The sequence below is a fragment of the Triticum dicoccoides genome, chromosome 7B, assembly GCF_002162155.2.
Source record: "Triticum dicoccoides isolate Atlit2015 ecotype Zavitan chromosome 7B, WEW_v2.0, whole genome shotgun sequence".
Lineage (NCBI taxonomy): Eukaryota > Viridiplantae > Streptophyta > Magnoliopsida > Poales > Poaceae > Triticum > Triticum dicoccoides.
In genome coordinates this window covers 221,074,892-221,088,557 of record NC_041393.1, presented here as the reverse complement: position 1 = coordinate 221,088,557, position 13,666 = coordinate 221,074,892, and the positions used below count along the sequence as shown (strand labels likewise).

At 38.7% G+C, this 13,666-nt stretch overlaps 1 long non-coding RNA gene across 3 annotated transcripts; it reads right to left on the bottom strand.

Annotated features, from left to right (window-relative positions):
* Positions 1-9,495: 9,495 nt before the first annotated feature.
* LOC119341892 lies at positions 9,496-13,366 on the bottom strand. 3 transcript variants are annotated; one of them, XR_005165311.1, is made up of 5 exons: positions 12,874-13,366; positions 11,503-12,089; positions 10,969-11,088; positions 10,421-10,490; positions 9,496-9,690 (listed from the first exon to the last, which is right to left on the bottom strand). It is a non-coding gene; the product is annotated as an uncharacterized LOC119341892 (long non-coding RNA). The 3 variants fall into 3 exon arrangements; XR_005165309.1 differs by having other exon boundaries at positions 10,969-11,034; XR_005165310.1 differs by having other exon boundaries at positions 10,969-11,031.
* Positions 13,367-13,666: the final 300 nt, after the last annotated feature.

Sequence of the window (13,666 nt, the reverse complement as noted above, 5' to 3'; positions counted from 1 at the left end):
TTCAAAGTCATAATCATCAACCATCCTTTCTAATGGCTTGGTATCAACAACTTCCAAAAGGGTATAACTGAAAAGGTTTTCTGCGTCTACACTGCTCAGATAGAAACATGATGAGAAACAATGGTTATGGAAGTAGTATTGAAAGCACCAATTGTGGTATAAAATTTGTGATGGTAATCCACAAATAGATTTATCCATACTTTGTAACTCAGAAGATTTCTTTGACAACAAGCAAGTCATCCTGAAAACAGAACTCTGGGAGTTGGATAATTCACATGTATTCAGTTATAATGAGGGAGGTAAGGAGCTGAATGCATTATAATACAACATCATGACACCTAAAACATTTAACTCTAATTTAGAGTCAAGAAAATTCTTAGCAGCAACTGAGTACATCTGATGAGTGATTTTCGCGAACAATGTTTGCACAACAAGCTTAGTTAAGTTGTAAGCCCAGATAAGTCCATAACTATTGGACCTGCAATGTCATAAAGCACAACATATCCTCTGCAGTCAGTGTTCTAGTAGTGTGCAATCACAAACTTAGACATCAAGTTAAGTGAATCAAACAAAATTATCACTCCTATCAAATACAAGGAAAACTATAGTTCATGACAAGCAAGATATAATATTCTAAACACTATTCTGCAGACCAATAGTTTAACAAACAAAGTCTTTAAGGTTTAGGAAACTACAGTAGAGGCTAGCAGATTACCAAAGCAGAGCAATGGGTAAGAAATGAAAGTGGATAGAAAAGATAACTTATGAAATCGTAACAAAGTTTCCATAATCCCGCACCACCTTCGAAATTGAGCTATTGCCCAATTGATTGATTAGCATGCCTCTGAAATCAAGGAGGGTGAATTATGCTGCCAGTTCTTTGACATGTGGTATGAAATATCATTGCATCCTAATAAAATATATAGTTCAGTAAGAAAATTCTAATTTTTGTAAGATAATCAATGGCACCAACGAATCTAATAGATTTCAAGTGTAATTAATAGATTTAGCATATCATAAAATATTTTTTTGCGAGGTAGTCTTATGTTGATGTAATATGATTTTATGTTATGGAACGGAGGGAGTATATGATATGCTAACAATATTTTTTTAACTTTCCATGGTTAACACCTATTGATGTTGGTTAGAGTTGGCATGCATGAACCAGAACCTCCACTGCTCCCCGTATTTGCAACTGCATGCACCATCCAAAACCAACATTATATACAAATTGAAGGCATGCAACATGCCGAGTGTAGGAGCAAAGAATCTGAATCAGTAGTGGTCGTGTTATGGATAGGGTTACTGATACATCTCCAACGTATCTATAATTTTTGATTGTTCCATGCTATTATATTATCTATTTTGGATGTTTAATGGGCTTTAATATGCTCTTTTATATTATTTTTGGGACTAACCTATTAACCGAAGGCCCAATGCGAGTTTTTGTTTTTTTGCCTATTTTAGAGTTTTGTAGAAAAGGAATACCAAACGGAGTCCAAACAGAATGAAAACTTCACGATGATCTTTCTTGGACCGAAAGCAAACCAGAAGACTTGGAGATGAAGTCGGAGATGTAACGGGAAGGCCACAAGGCAGGAGGGTGCGCCCAGGGGGGTAGGCGCGCCCCCACCCTCGTGGGCCCCTTGTAGCTCCACCGATCTAGTTATTTCACCTATATAAACTCTTATACCCTAAAAACATCAGGGGGAACCACGAAACCACTTTTCCACCGCCGCAACCTTCTGTACCTGTGAGATCCCATCTTGGGGCCTTTTCCGGTGATCTGCCGGAGGGGGATTCGATCACGGAGGGCTTCTACATCAACACTATTACCTCTCCGATGAAGCGTGAGTAGTTTACCACAGACCTTCGGGTCCATAGTTATTAGCTAGATGGCTTCTTCACCCTCTTTGATTCTCAATATAAAGTTCTCCTCGATGTTCTTGGAGATCTATTCGATGCAATACTCTTGTGCGATGTGTTTGCCGAGATCCGATGAATTGTGGATTTATGATCAATATTATCTATGAATATTATTTCATTCTTCTCTGAATTCTTATATGCATGATTTGATATCTTGGCAAGTCTCTTCAAATTATCGGTTTAGTTTGGCCTACTAGATTGATATTTCTTGCCATGGGAGAAGTCCTTAGCTTTGGGTTCAATCTGGCGGTGTCCTTTCCCAGTAACAGTAGGGGCAGCAAGGCACGTATTGTATTGTTGCCATCAAGGATAAAAAGATGGGGTTTTCATCATATTGCTTGAGTTAATTCCTCTACATCATGTCAGCTTGCTTAATGTGTTACTCCATTCTTTATGAACTTAATACTCTAGATGCATGCTGGATAGCGGTCGATGTGTGGAGTAATAGTAGTAGATGCAGGCAGGAGTCAGTCTACTTGACACGGACATGATGCCTATGTTCATGATCATTGCCTTAGATGTCATCATAATTATTCTTTTTTCTATGAATTGCTTGGCAGTAATTTGTTCACCCACCGTAATACATGCTATCTCGAGAGAATCCACTAGTGAAACCTATGGCCCCGGGTCTCTTTTCCATATTATTGAATCTCATTATATCTTGCTAGTTTCCGATCTACTATTTTGCAATCTTTACTTTCCAATCTATACATCAAAAATACCAAAAACATTTACTTTATTATCTCTATCAGATCTCACTTTTGCGAGTGACCATGAAGGTATTGACAACCCCTTTATCGTATTGGTTGCAAGTTGTTAATTGTTTGTGCAGGTATTCGGTGACTTGTGGCTCGTCTCCTACTGGATTGATACCTTCGTTCTCAAAACTGAGGGAAATACTTACGCTACTTTGTTGCATAACCCTTTCCTCTTCAAGGGAAAACCAACGCAAGCTCAAGAGGTAGGAGTTACTTGCCGTGTTGGTAGTTCATGCAGAGCCATTGCCGGGGAGATCTTTGTCAAGTCAAGCCATACCAAGTACCCATCTTAAACTCTTCCCCCTTGCATTACATTATTCGCCATTCGCCTCTCATTTTCCTCTCCCCCACTTCTAAAATGATTTTCGAAAACCTGTGCCTTTTCTTCTCCCCTCTTCCATTCGTCCCTTTTCGCTTGCTTCTTGTGTGCTTGTGTGTTGGATTGATTGCTTGTCACGATGGCTCAAGATAATACTAAATTGTGTGAATTTTACAATACCAACAACAATGATTTTATTAGCACTCCAATTCCTCCTACTACCAATGCTAAATCTTGTGAAATTAATGCCGCTTTATTGAATCTAGTTATGAAAGATCAATTCCCTGACCTTCCTAGTGAAGATGTCGCATCCCATCTAAACAACTTCGTTGATTTTTGTGATATGCAAAAGAAGAAAGATGTGGATAATGACATTGTTAAATTGAAGTTATTTCTTCGCTTAGAGATCGTGCTAAAACTTGGTTCTCATCTTTGCCTAAAAATAGTATTGATTCATGGAATAAGTGCAAAGATGCTTTTATCTCGAAGTATTTTCCTCCCGCTAAGATCATCTCCCTTAGGAACGATATTATGAATTTTAAGCAACTTGATCATGAGCATGTTACACAAGCTTGGGAGAGGATGAAATTAATGATACATAATTGCCCTACACATGGTTTGAATTTGTGGATGATTATACAAAAAATTTACGTCGGGTTGAATTTTGCTTCTAGAATTCGGCCGCGGGAGGCACTTTTATGAAATCACTTTAGGAGAGGCTACTAAGCTGCTAGATAATATTATGGTTAATTATTCTCAATGGCACACCGAAAGATTCACTAGTAAAAAAGTTCATGACAGTGAAGAAATTAATGTTTTGAGTGGAAAGATGGATGAACTTATGAAATTGTTTGCTAATAAAAGTGTTTCTTCTTATCGTAATGAAATGCATTTGTCCACTTTGATTGAGAATAATAATGAATCTATGGATGTGAATTTTGTTGGTAGGAACAATTTTGGTAACAACGCGTATAAAGGAAATTTTAATCCTATGTCGTTTCCTAGTAATTCCTATAATAATTATGGTAATTCCTAGAACAACTCTTATGGAAATTTTAATAAGTTGCCCTCTGATTTTTAGAATAGCATTCAAGAATTTATGAGTTTGCAAAAGAATTTAAATGCTTTGATTGAAGAAAATTTTCTTAAGATTGATGAGTTGGCTTGGAACGTGGATGGAATTTCTCTTGACGTTTATTCTTTGAAAATAAGATCTATTCCACCTAAGCATGATATCAATGAGTCTCTCAAAGCCTTGAGAATTTCCGTTGATGAGTGCAAAGTAAGAACCGCTAGGATGCGTGCTAAAAAAGATTGGTTTGTGAAAGTGTGTTCTTCTAGTTTACATGATAATAATGATGAAGATCTAAAAGTAATTGATGTGACTTCTATTAAATCTTTGTTTTCCAATATGAATCTTGATAAAGATGGGACTGGAGATGAGTCAACTTTAGTTAAAAGGTGTCCCAATGATTTGGAGTTTTTAGATCTAGATGCAAAAATTGATAAAAGTGGGATTGAAGAGGTCAAAACTTTAAGTAGCAATGAACCCACTATTTTGGATTTCAAGGAATTTAATTATGATAATTGTTCTTTAATAGATTGTATTTCCTTGTTACAATCCGTGTTAAATTCTCCTCATGCTTATAATCAAAATAAAGCTTTTACTAAACATATTGTTGATGCTTTGATGCAATCTTTTAAAGAAAATTTTGAACTAGAAGTTTCTATCCATAGAAAACTTTATTATGAGTGGGAATCTACTATTAAGATTAAGATTAAAGATTATGAATTCTATGCTTTGTGTGATTTGGATGCTAGTGATTCTACAATTCCAAAAACTTTGTGTGATGTGCTAGGTTTCCGTGAATTTGATGATTTTTCTTTAAATTAGCATCTTACAAATTCCACCATTAAGAAACATATGGGAAGGATTAATGATGTTCTTATTGTTTCAAAGAGGAATTATGTGCCCATGGATTTCATTGTTCTTGATATAAATTACAATCCTACATGTCCTATTATTCTTGGTAGACCTTTCCTAAGAACGATTGGTGCAATTATTGATATGTAAGAAGGAAACATTAGATTCCAATTTCAGTTAAGGAAGGGCATGGAAGACTTTCCTAGGAAGAAAATTAAATTGCCTTATGAATCTATTATGAGAGCCACTGATGGATTACATACCAAAGATGGCAATACCTAGATATATTCTTGTTTTTATGCCTAGCTAGGGGCGTTAAACGATAGCGCTTGTTGGGAGGCAACCCAATTTTATTTTTGTTCTTTACTTTTTCTCCTGTTTAGTAATAAATAATTCATCTAGCCTCTGGTTATATGTGGTTTTATGTTTTAATTAGTGTTTGTGCCAAGTAGAACCTTTGGGAAGACTTGGGTGAAGTCTTTGCGATCTTGCTGTAAAAAACAGAAATTTTTGCGCTCACGAGAATAACTGTCATGTTTTACAGAACAGTTTTTTTAGGTTGATTCTTTTTGCATAAGATTAATAGGAAAATTCCTCACGTCCACCAATTTATTTAAGAATTTTTAGAGTTACAGAAGTATTCAGAAGTTACAGATTGCTACAGACTGTTCTGTTTTTTACAGATTCTGTTTTTCGTGTGTTGTTTGCTTATTTTGATAAATCTATGAGTAGCATCAGGGGGTATGAACCATAGAGAAGTCGTAATACAGTAGGTTTAACACCAATATAAATAAATAATGAGTTCATTACAGTACCTTAAAGTGGTGGTTTATTTTCTTATACTAACGGAGCTCACGAGATTTTCTATTGAAGTTTTGTGTTGTGAAGTTTTCAAGTTTTAGCTAAGGATTTGATAGAGTTTGGAATAAGAAGTGGCAAGAGACTATGCTTGGGGATGCCCAAGGCACCCCAAGGTAAAATTCAAGGACAACCAAAAGCCTAAGCTTGGGGATGCCCCAGAAGGCATCCCCTCTTTCGTCTTTGTCTATTGGTAACTTTACTTGAGGCTATATTTTTATTCACTACATGATATGTGTTTTGCTTGGAGCGTCTTGTATGATTTGATTCTATGCTTTTTAGTTTACCACAATCATGCTTTCTATACACACCTTTTGGGAGAGACACGCATGAATCGCGATTTATTAGAATACTCTATGTGCTTCACTTATATCTTTTGAGCTAGACAATATTGCTCTAGTGCTTCACTTATATCTTTTAGAGAACGACGGTGGTTTTATTTTATAGAAATTGTTGAACTCTCATGATTCACTTATATTATTTTGAGAGTCTTTTAGAACAGCATGGTAATTTTCTTTGGTTATAAAATTAGTCCTAATATGATGGGCATCCAAGATGGATATAATAAAAACTTTCATATAAGGTGCGTTGAATACTATGAGAAGTTTGATTCTTTATGATTGTTTTGAGATATGAAGATGGTGATATTATAGTCATGCTAGTAGAGTAGTTGTGAATTTGAGATATACTTGTGTTAAAGTTTGTGATTCCCGTAGCATGCACGTATGGTGAACCGTTATGTGATGCAGTTGGAGCATGATTTATTTATTGATTGTCTTCCTTATGAGTGGCGGTCGGGGACGAGCGATGTTCTTTTCCTACCAATCTATCCCCCTAGGAGCATGCATGTAGTACTTCGTTTCGATAACTAATAGATTTTTGCACTAAGTATGTGAGAATAATGTTGAGTCCATGGATTATACGCACTCTCACCCTTCCACTATTGCTAGCCTCTCTAGTACCGTGCAACTTTTTGCCGGTACCATACACCCACCATATACCTTCCTCAAAACAGCCACCATACCTACCTATTATGGCATTTCCATAGCCATTTCGAGATATATTGCCATGCAACTTTCCACCGTTCCATTTATTATGACACGCTCCATCATTGTCATATTGTTTTGCATGATCATGTAGTTCACATCTTATTTGTGGCAAAGCCACCATTCATAATTTTTCATACATGTCACTCTTGAATCATTGCACATCCCGGTACACCGCCGGAGGCATTCACATAGAGCCATATTTTTTTTCTAAGTATCGAGTTATAATTCTTGAGTTGTAAGTAAATAAAAGTGTGATGGTCTTCATTATTAGAGCATTGTCCCAGTGAGGAAAGGATGATGGAGACTATGATTCCCCCACAAGTTGGGATGAGACTTCAAACGAAAAATTAAAAAGAAAAGAAAAAAAGGCCATAAAAAAGGCCCAGATAAAAAAATGAGAGAAAAATAGAGAAGGGGCAATGCTACTATCCTTTTTTCACACTTGTGCTTCAAAGTAGCACGATGATCTTCATGATAGAGAGTCTCCTATGTTGTCACTTTCATATACTAGTGGGATTTTTTCATTATAGAGCTTGGCTTGTATATTCCAATGATGGGCTTCCTCAAAAGTGCCCTAGGTCTTGGTGAGCAAGCAAGTTGGATGCACACCCACTTAGTTTATTTTTGAGTTTTCATACACTTATAGCTCTAGTGCATCCGTTGCATGGCAATCCCTACTCACTCGCGTTGATATCTATTGATGGGCATATCCATAGCCCGTTGATTCGCCTAGTTGATGTGAGACTATCTTCTCCTTTTTGTCTTCTCCACAACCACCATTCTATTCCACCTATAGTGCTATGTCCATGGCTGACGCGCTCATGTATTGCGTGAAGATTAAAAAAGTTGAGAACATCAAAAGTATGAAACAATTGCTTGGCTTGTCATCGAGGTTGTCCATGATTAAATACTTTGTGTGATGAAGATAGAGCATAGCCAGACTATATGATTTTTTAGGGATAGATTTCTTTGGCCATGTTATTTTGAGAAGACATGATTGCTTTGTTAGTATGCTTGAAGTATTATTGTTTTTATGTCAATATTAAACTTTTGTCTTGAATCTTTTGGATCTGAACATTCATACCACAATAAAGAAAATTACATTGATAAATATGTTAGCTAGCATTCCACATCAAAAATTCTATTTTTACCATTTACCTACTCGAGGACGAGCAAGAATTAAGCTTGGGGATTCTTGATACGTCTCCAACGTATCTATAATTTTGATTGTTCCATGCTTTTATATTATCTGTTTTGGATGTTTAATGGGCTTTAATATGCTCTTTTATATTATTTTTGGGACTAACCTATTAATCGAAGGCCCAGTGCCAGTTTCTGTTTTTTTTGCCTATTTTAGAGTTTTGCAGAAAAGGAATACCAAACGGAGTCCAAACGAAATGAAACCTTCGCGATGATCTTTCTTGGACCGAAAGCAAACCAGAAGACTTGGAGATGAAGTCGGAGACATAACAAGGAGGCCATGAGGAAGGAGGGTGCGCCCAGGGGGTAGGCACGCCCCCCACTCTCGTGGGCCCCTCATGGCTCCACTGACCTATTTCTTTCGCCTATAAATACTCTTATACCCTAAAAACATCAGCGGGAGCCACGAAACCACTTTTCCACTGCCACAACCTTCTGTACCCGTGAGATCCCATCTTGGGGCCTTTTCCGATGATCTGGCGGAGGGGGATTTGATCACAAAGGGCTTCTACATCAACACCATTACCTATCTAATGAAGCGTGAGTAGTTTACCATAGACCTTCGGGTCCATAGTTATTAGCTAGATGGCTTGTTCTCTCTCTTTGATTATCAATACAAAGTTCTCCTCGATGTTCTTGGAGATCTATTCGATGTAATACTCTTTTGTGGTGTGTTTGCCGAGATCCGATGAATTGTGGATTTATGATGAAGATTATCTATGAATACTATTTGGTTCTTCTCTGAATTCTTATATGGATGATTTCATATCTTTAGAAGTCTCTTCGAATTATCGGTTCAGATTTGGCCTACTAGATTGATCTTTCTTGCCTTGGGAGAAGTGCTTAGCTTTGGGTTCAATCTTGCGGTGTCCTTTCCGAGTGACAGTAGGGGCAGCAAGGCACGTATTGTATTGTTGCCATCGAGGATAAAAAGATGGGGTTTTCATCATATTGCGTGAGTTAATTCCTCTACATCATGTCATCTTGCTTAATGCGTTACTCCATTCTTTATGAACTTAATAATCTAGATGCATGCTAGATAGCGGTCGATGTGTGGAGTAATAGCAGTAGATGCAGGCAGGAGTTGGTCTACTTGGCATGGACGTGATGCCTATGTTCATGATTATTGCCTTAGATGTCATCATAATTATGCGCTTCTCTATCAATTGCTGGGCAGTAATTTATTCACGCACCGTAATACATGCTACCTTGAGAGAAGCCACTAGTGAAACCTATGCCCCCCGGGTATCTTTTCCATATTATTGAATCTCATTTACATCTTGCTAGTTTCCGATCTACTGTTTTGCAATCTTTACTTTCCAATCTATACATCAAAAATACCAAAAATATTTACTTTATTATCTCTACCAGATCTCACTTTTGCGAGTGACTACGAAGGTATTGACAACCCCTTTATCACGTTGGTTGCAAGTTGTTGATTGTTTGTGCAGGTATTCGGTGACTTGTGTGTCGTCTCCTACTGGATTGATACCTTGGTTCTCAAAACCGAGGGAAATACTTACGCTACTTTGCTGCATCACCCTTTCCTCTTCAAGGGAAAACGAACGCAAGCTCAAGAGGTAGCGGTTACTTGCCGTGTTGGTAGTTCCTGCAGAGCACCAGTCGCTGGTTCATCGCCAGCGAAGAGGGTCGATCCTAAATGACAAGCAAAACCATTTACTACTATGCAAACCATGATAATAAGTTTTTCATAACTGAGACCAGAGGTCATGGTAGTCAAGCAAATACGCCAGCTTGTCCAAATTGAAAAAGGCAGGAGCATACTACTGTAAAAACTAAACTTTATTTTAATTAGACTGTGTAAGACAGCCATATCTCGGTAGGATGCTTAATAAAGAATTTCTGATTATGATTTACAAACTAAACTTAATAAAGGACCACATCTAGAAGACTCTCCAGACGCACTAATTAAATTTGCTTTCAGATTAGTTTGCACATTACAAGGATGCCACGAGGCAAAGTCATTTTCATTCTGTAGAAGCCTTAAATAGACACGGTACTATCTGCAAGTCATAATCTGGGCTAAATTAGAGTGTGTTATCAATATGAAAACATTGTTTTGTTTTATTCCCTAAATTAGAATTATCATGCCACACACCAGCAACATCCAACAAGTGTGGTTCTACAAGCGGGACACATTGATTTCATCTTTAAACTATGGTCATGCATGTCCCAAGTAAGAGCACAGAATCAAGTGGCATGACTAACTCCGTCCTGTAACTCACCATCATCATATTTAGCTACCCCAAAATTTGCATTAGCAGTTAACAATCCTTGCATACTCCCACACATTTGACAGATTCTAGGCCACCTGCATGCATCAGGAAGACAGGTAGCAGAAGGAGGGAGGATATGTATAACTAACCGGCGTCATTGACGATGCTGATGGCCATGCTGGCGACGAGGTCCAGGAATTGGCACCAGAATTTGTACCTCTGAAACAACGCATAAACCATACAGTGTCAATCAGGAGAAGACCATCCAAAAGAAAAATTCAAAGAAGGGGAAGAAAAATAAAGTGAATAGATAAAATCCAAGGACCAAACACTCAACAAACAACCAAAATACCCCATAAAAATTGCAAAGACCAGGAAAAGAAAGAAGAAGAAACCAAAAGAGAAACAGGATATCTCAATCATATAATGGGTATGAAAGAAATTAGTGAACATAAGTTAGGACTTGACTTAATTAGTCATGGCAACATCAAAATATTATTTTGCTCCGTGCTAGTTGTTGTTTTAGAGCCACTTACACCAAAACCCTGGCCCTATGTTACCATGGAGATGGGTTGAAACAAACCACGACTCCTTCAGGAAATAAACCAGCAAAACTCATTGCTTCCTCTCTATCACATTGGAAATGAGTAAATTCAAACAAACGGTACATGATGCATTCTCACCCGCCATCACTTACCACCGCTGCCATCTCGTATGTCGCCGGTTCTAGCGGAAGAAAGTCGTGTCACGCCGCCACCTACTACTGAAAGTAGGTCCATGTAAGATGGATTATCTGAAGTCCTGATGGGACTCAAACCTAATATTCATTTCTTAAAGTAAACAAGTTAATTAACATATTCCTACTTCTTCAGTATGTTCTTTTAACCCCACAAATGACCTATTGTTACAGTTCTTTTTTGCAATCCTGAATATCATAAACAAGTGATGAAGGCATTCATGAAGCAGGTAGTCTGTTTGTCTCAACTCATGGACATTCTGTAAAAATCTAAATAAATACATTGATCATAGTGCATACTTGATCATATAATCTCACATTGATATGCAATTATGCTCAAGCGTTGTCCCTATTTTATTATTGGATAACTGAGTTTACTGAATGCTATAAAGGCTATGTACCAAAACAATCTCATTGGCTAATGAATGAATCTGCACCAAATTAATGAAAAGAAGAAAAATAATTAAGCAGGAGATAAGATGGGGGTGTACTAACGTTGGATCCATGGAAGTGGACGAAGAACACCTTGTAGGCATAGAGAAACAAAATTTGCACAAACAAAGAGACAAAGATGAGAAGCTCTAGGAATAGAGGCGAGAAAATTTCAGAAAGAAGAGAAGAGTGTGTACGTGCATGTTGCTTCTCCTGTTGATGCATCTCTTCTTCGTCGGGCGGACGAATAGCAACGTGAGAGTAGGATGAAGCCGGCCATCTCTGCAGCCCGCACTGCTTCTGCTGAGGAAGACGGTGATGGTGCCATAGACCACCGTCGCGTCTCGAGACATCTTAATTAATAGGCCCAATGGTTGTTTGATGCCTCCCGCAGCATCAAGAACTGACACTTTGTAAGACGCCTCAGGTAGTATCTGAGCCGCGGACTTTGCCTTTGGCACAACCCTTGTGGTAACAGATGCCTGGAGAGATGTGGTCTTGCCGAGGAATGAGGATCCCAATTCAAAGCCAATTGATGAGTATGACACCTTTAAGGCACCATAGCTTGTTATGCCATGGCTCCTTGGCCTTGAAACCAAAGAGGACTGAGCACTAACTGAAGTCATGGTAACAACTGATGCCATATCCAACTGTAGGAATGGACTTATATCAGATTGATATATCGCAGTAACATGGAGAGTCTAACTAAAAATTCCATTGAAATATTTGAACCACACTAATAGCCTAATACAGCAACACATGCACATTGCGATTACACAATCCATGGAGTAGATGTAGGAACACTCGTAGTAAATGGTAATGAGAATAGTTGTAAGGTATATTATTTAGTATTTTTTTTTTGCAAGCGTCAATGGAAAAAATGATGACAAACTATTTCCTCCCTGCATTTGGAACATCAAAGGGAACAAGGGTAGTAATTATGAATTACCATAATGAAATGGGAGTTCAAATTACACACTAACACTCACGACATTTATTCTCCAGGTGCAGAATGCAAAAAAGAGAGAAAAAAATCAGGAGATAAATTACCCTAGTTAGCATCATGCAACACCTTACAGAATCAACGAAAGTTATTTCATCTCCAGTTCAGAATGCAACAGTTTACGCTTTTGTTAAACACAATGCAGGCTATACGATATTCAGATACCGTGATGTGCGCAAGGGAGTTCATCTATATTGCATGAAAATCATGCACAAAGTATTAGCACATTGACACATCTTAAAGCGGCAATTCATAACCCATGAGGCCACAAAATACGCTGCAATGAGGGCGAATCTAAAAAAAATAGAGCGGTGACACACACAGAAATCACAAAGGTCCCGAACCTTTCTGACCCTGGTGGGATCGATTGATTTAACAACAGAAAAATGATGATGTGCCGGATGAAAAACAAACAACCCAGATGCTCATACCTCAGACGAAGGGAGGGCCCAGCCCAATGGCCAGAGGCTGTGATGGGGTGGAGACGACAGCAGGACGTCCCAAAGACAAAGGGACGAGAGGGGATGGCGCCGGCGGTGTGGAGCTGCATCGGCCGTCGTGCATAAAGAGGGCAGAGCTCGGGGAGGAGATGTCGGCGAGATGGGTGGGGAGGAGGCGCGGGAGCACCGCCCAGAGGCCTCTCTCTTTCTCTCTCCTCTCCTCCCTTCTTATCCTTCTACTCTTCTCTCTCTCTCTCTCTCTCTCCTGCATATTGAATCAAGTGTCGCCGCCGTCTCCCTTTGCTTGTAGGTTGTTGCCACCGCCGGGGAAGCACGTCTCCGCGCCCGCACACCTCGGATCCCGGGTAGACGAGATGCGGGAGAGGGGGGTGACTGGCGCGGGAGGATGGAAGAGGAGGGGGAGGAGGAGCATGGAGGCGGATAGGGTTCGTGAGGGACGAGAGGATTGGGTGCACAGGGCGTGGGAGGAGTCGAGGCACGTGGGAGGAGTCCTCCTCCCCTCTCTCTCTCTCACCCAATCGCTATCGCGTTTTTTCGTACCTGATGACGTGTCTAGCGCGATGGATGGTGCTTGATGCGAACCTTATTGTTTTGGATATTTGTACAATTTAAAGAATATTTTTTAATTTTAATTTTGAAAACGAAATATGTAGTATGCACGTTTATATAACACACTGGTTTATATAATACTAAGTTTTGAATATGTAGTAAATATTTTTATTTTGCCAAAATATGTTTTTAGGGGTAAATCCATTTATATAAA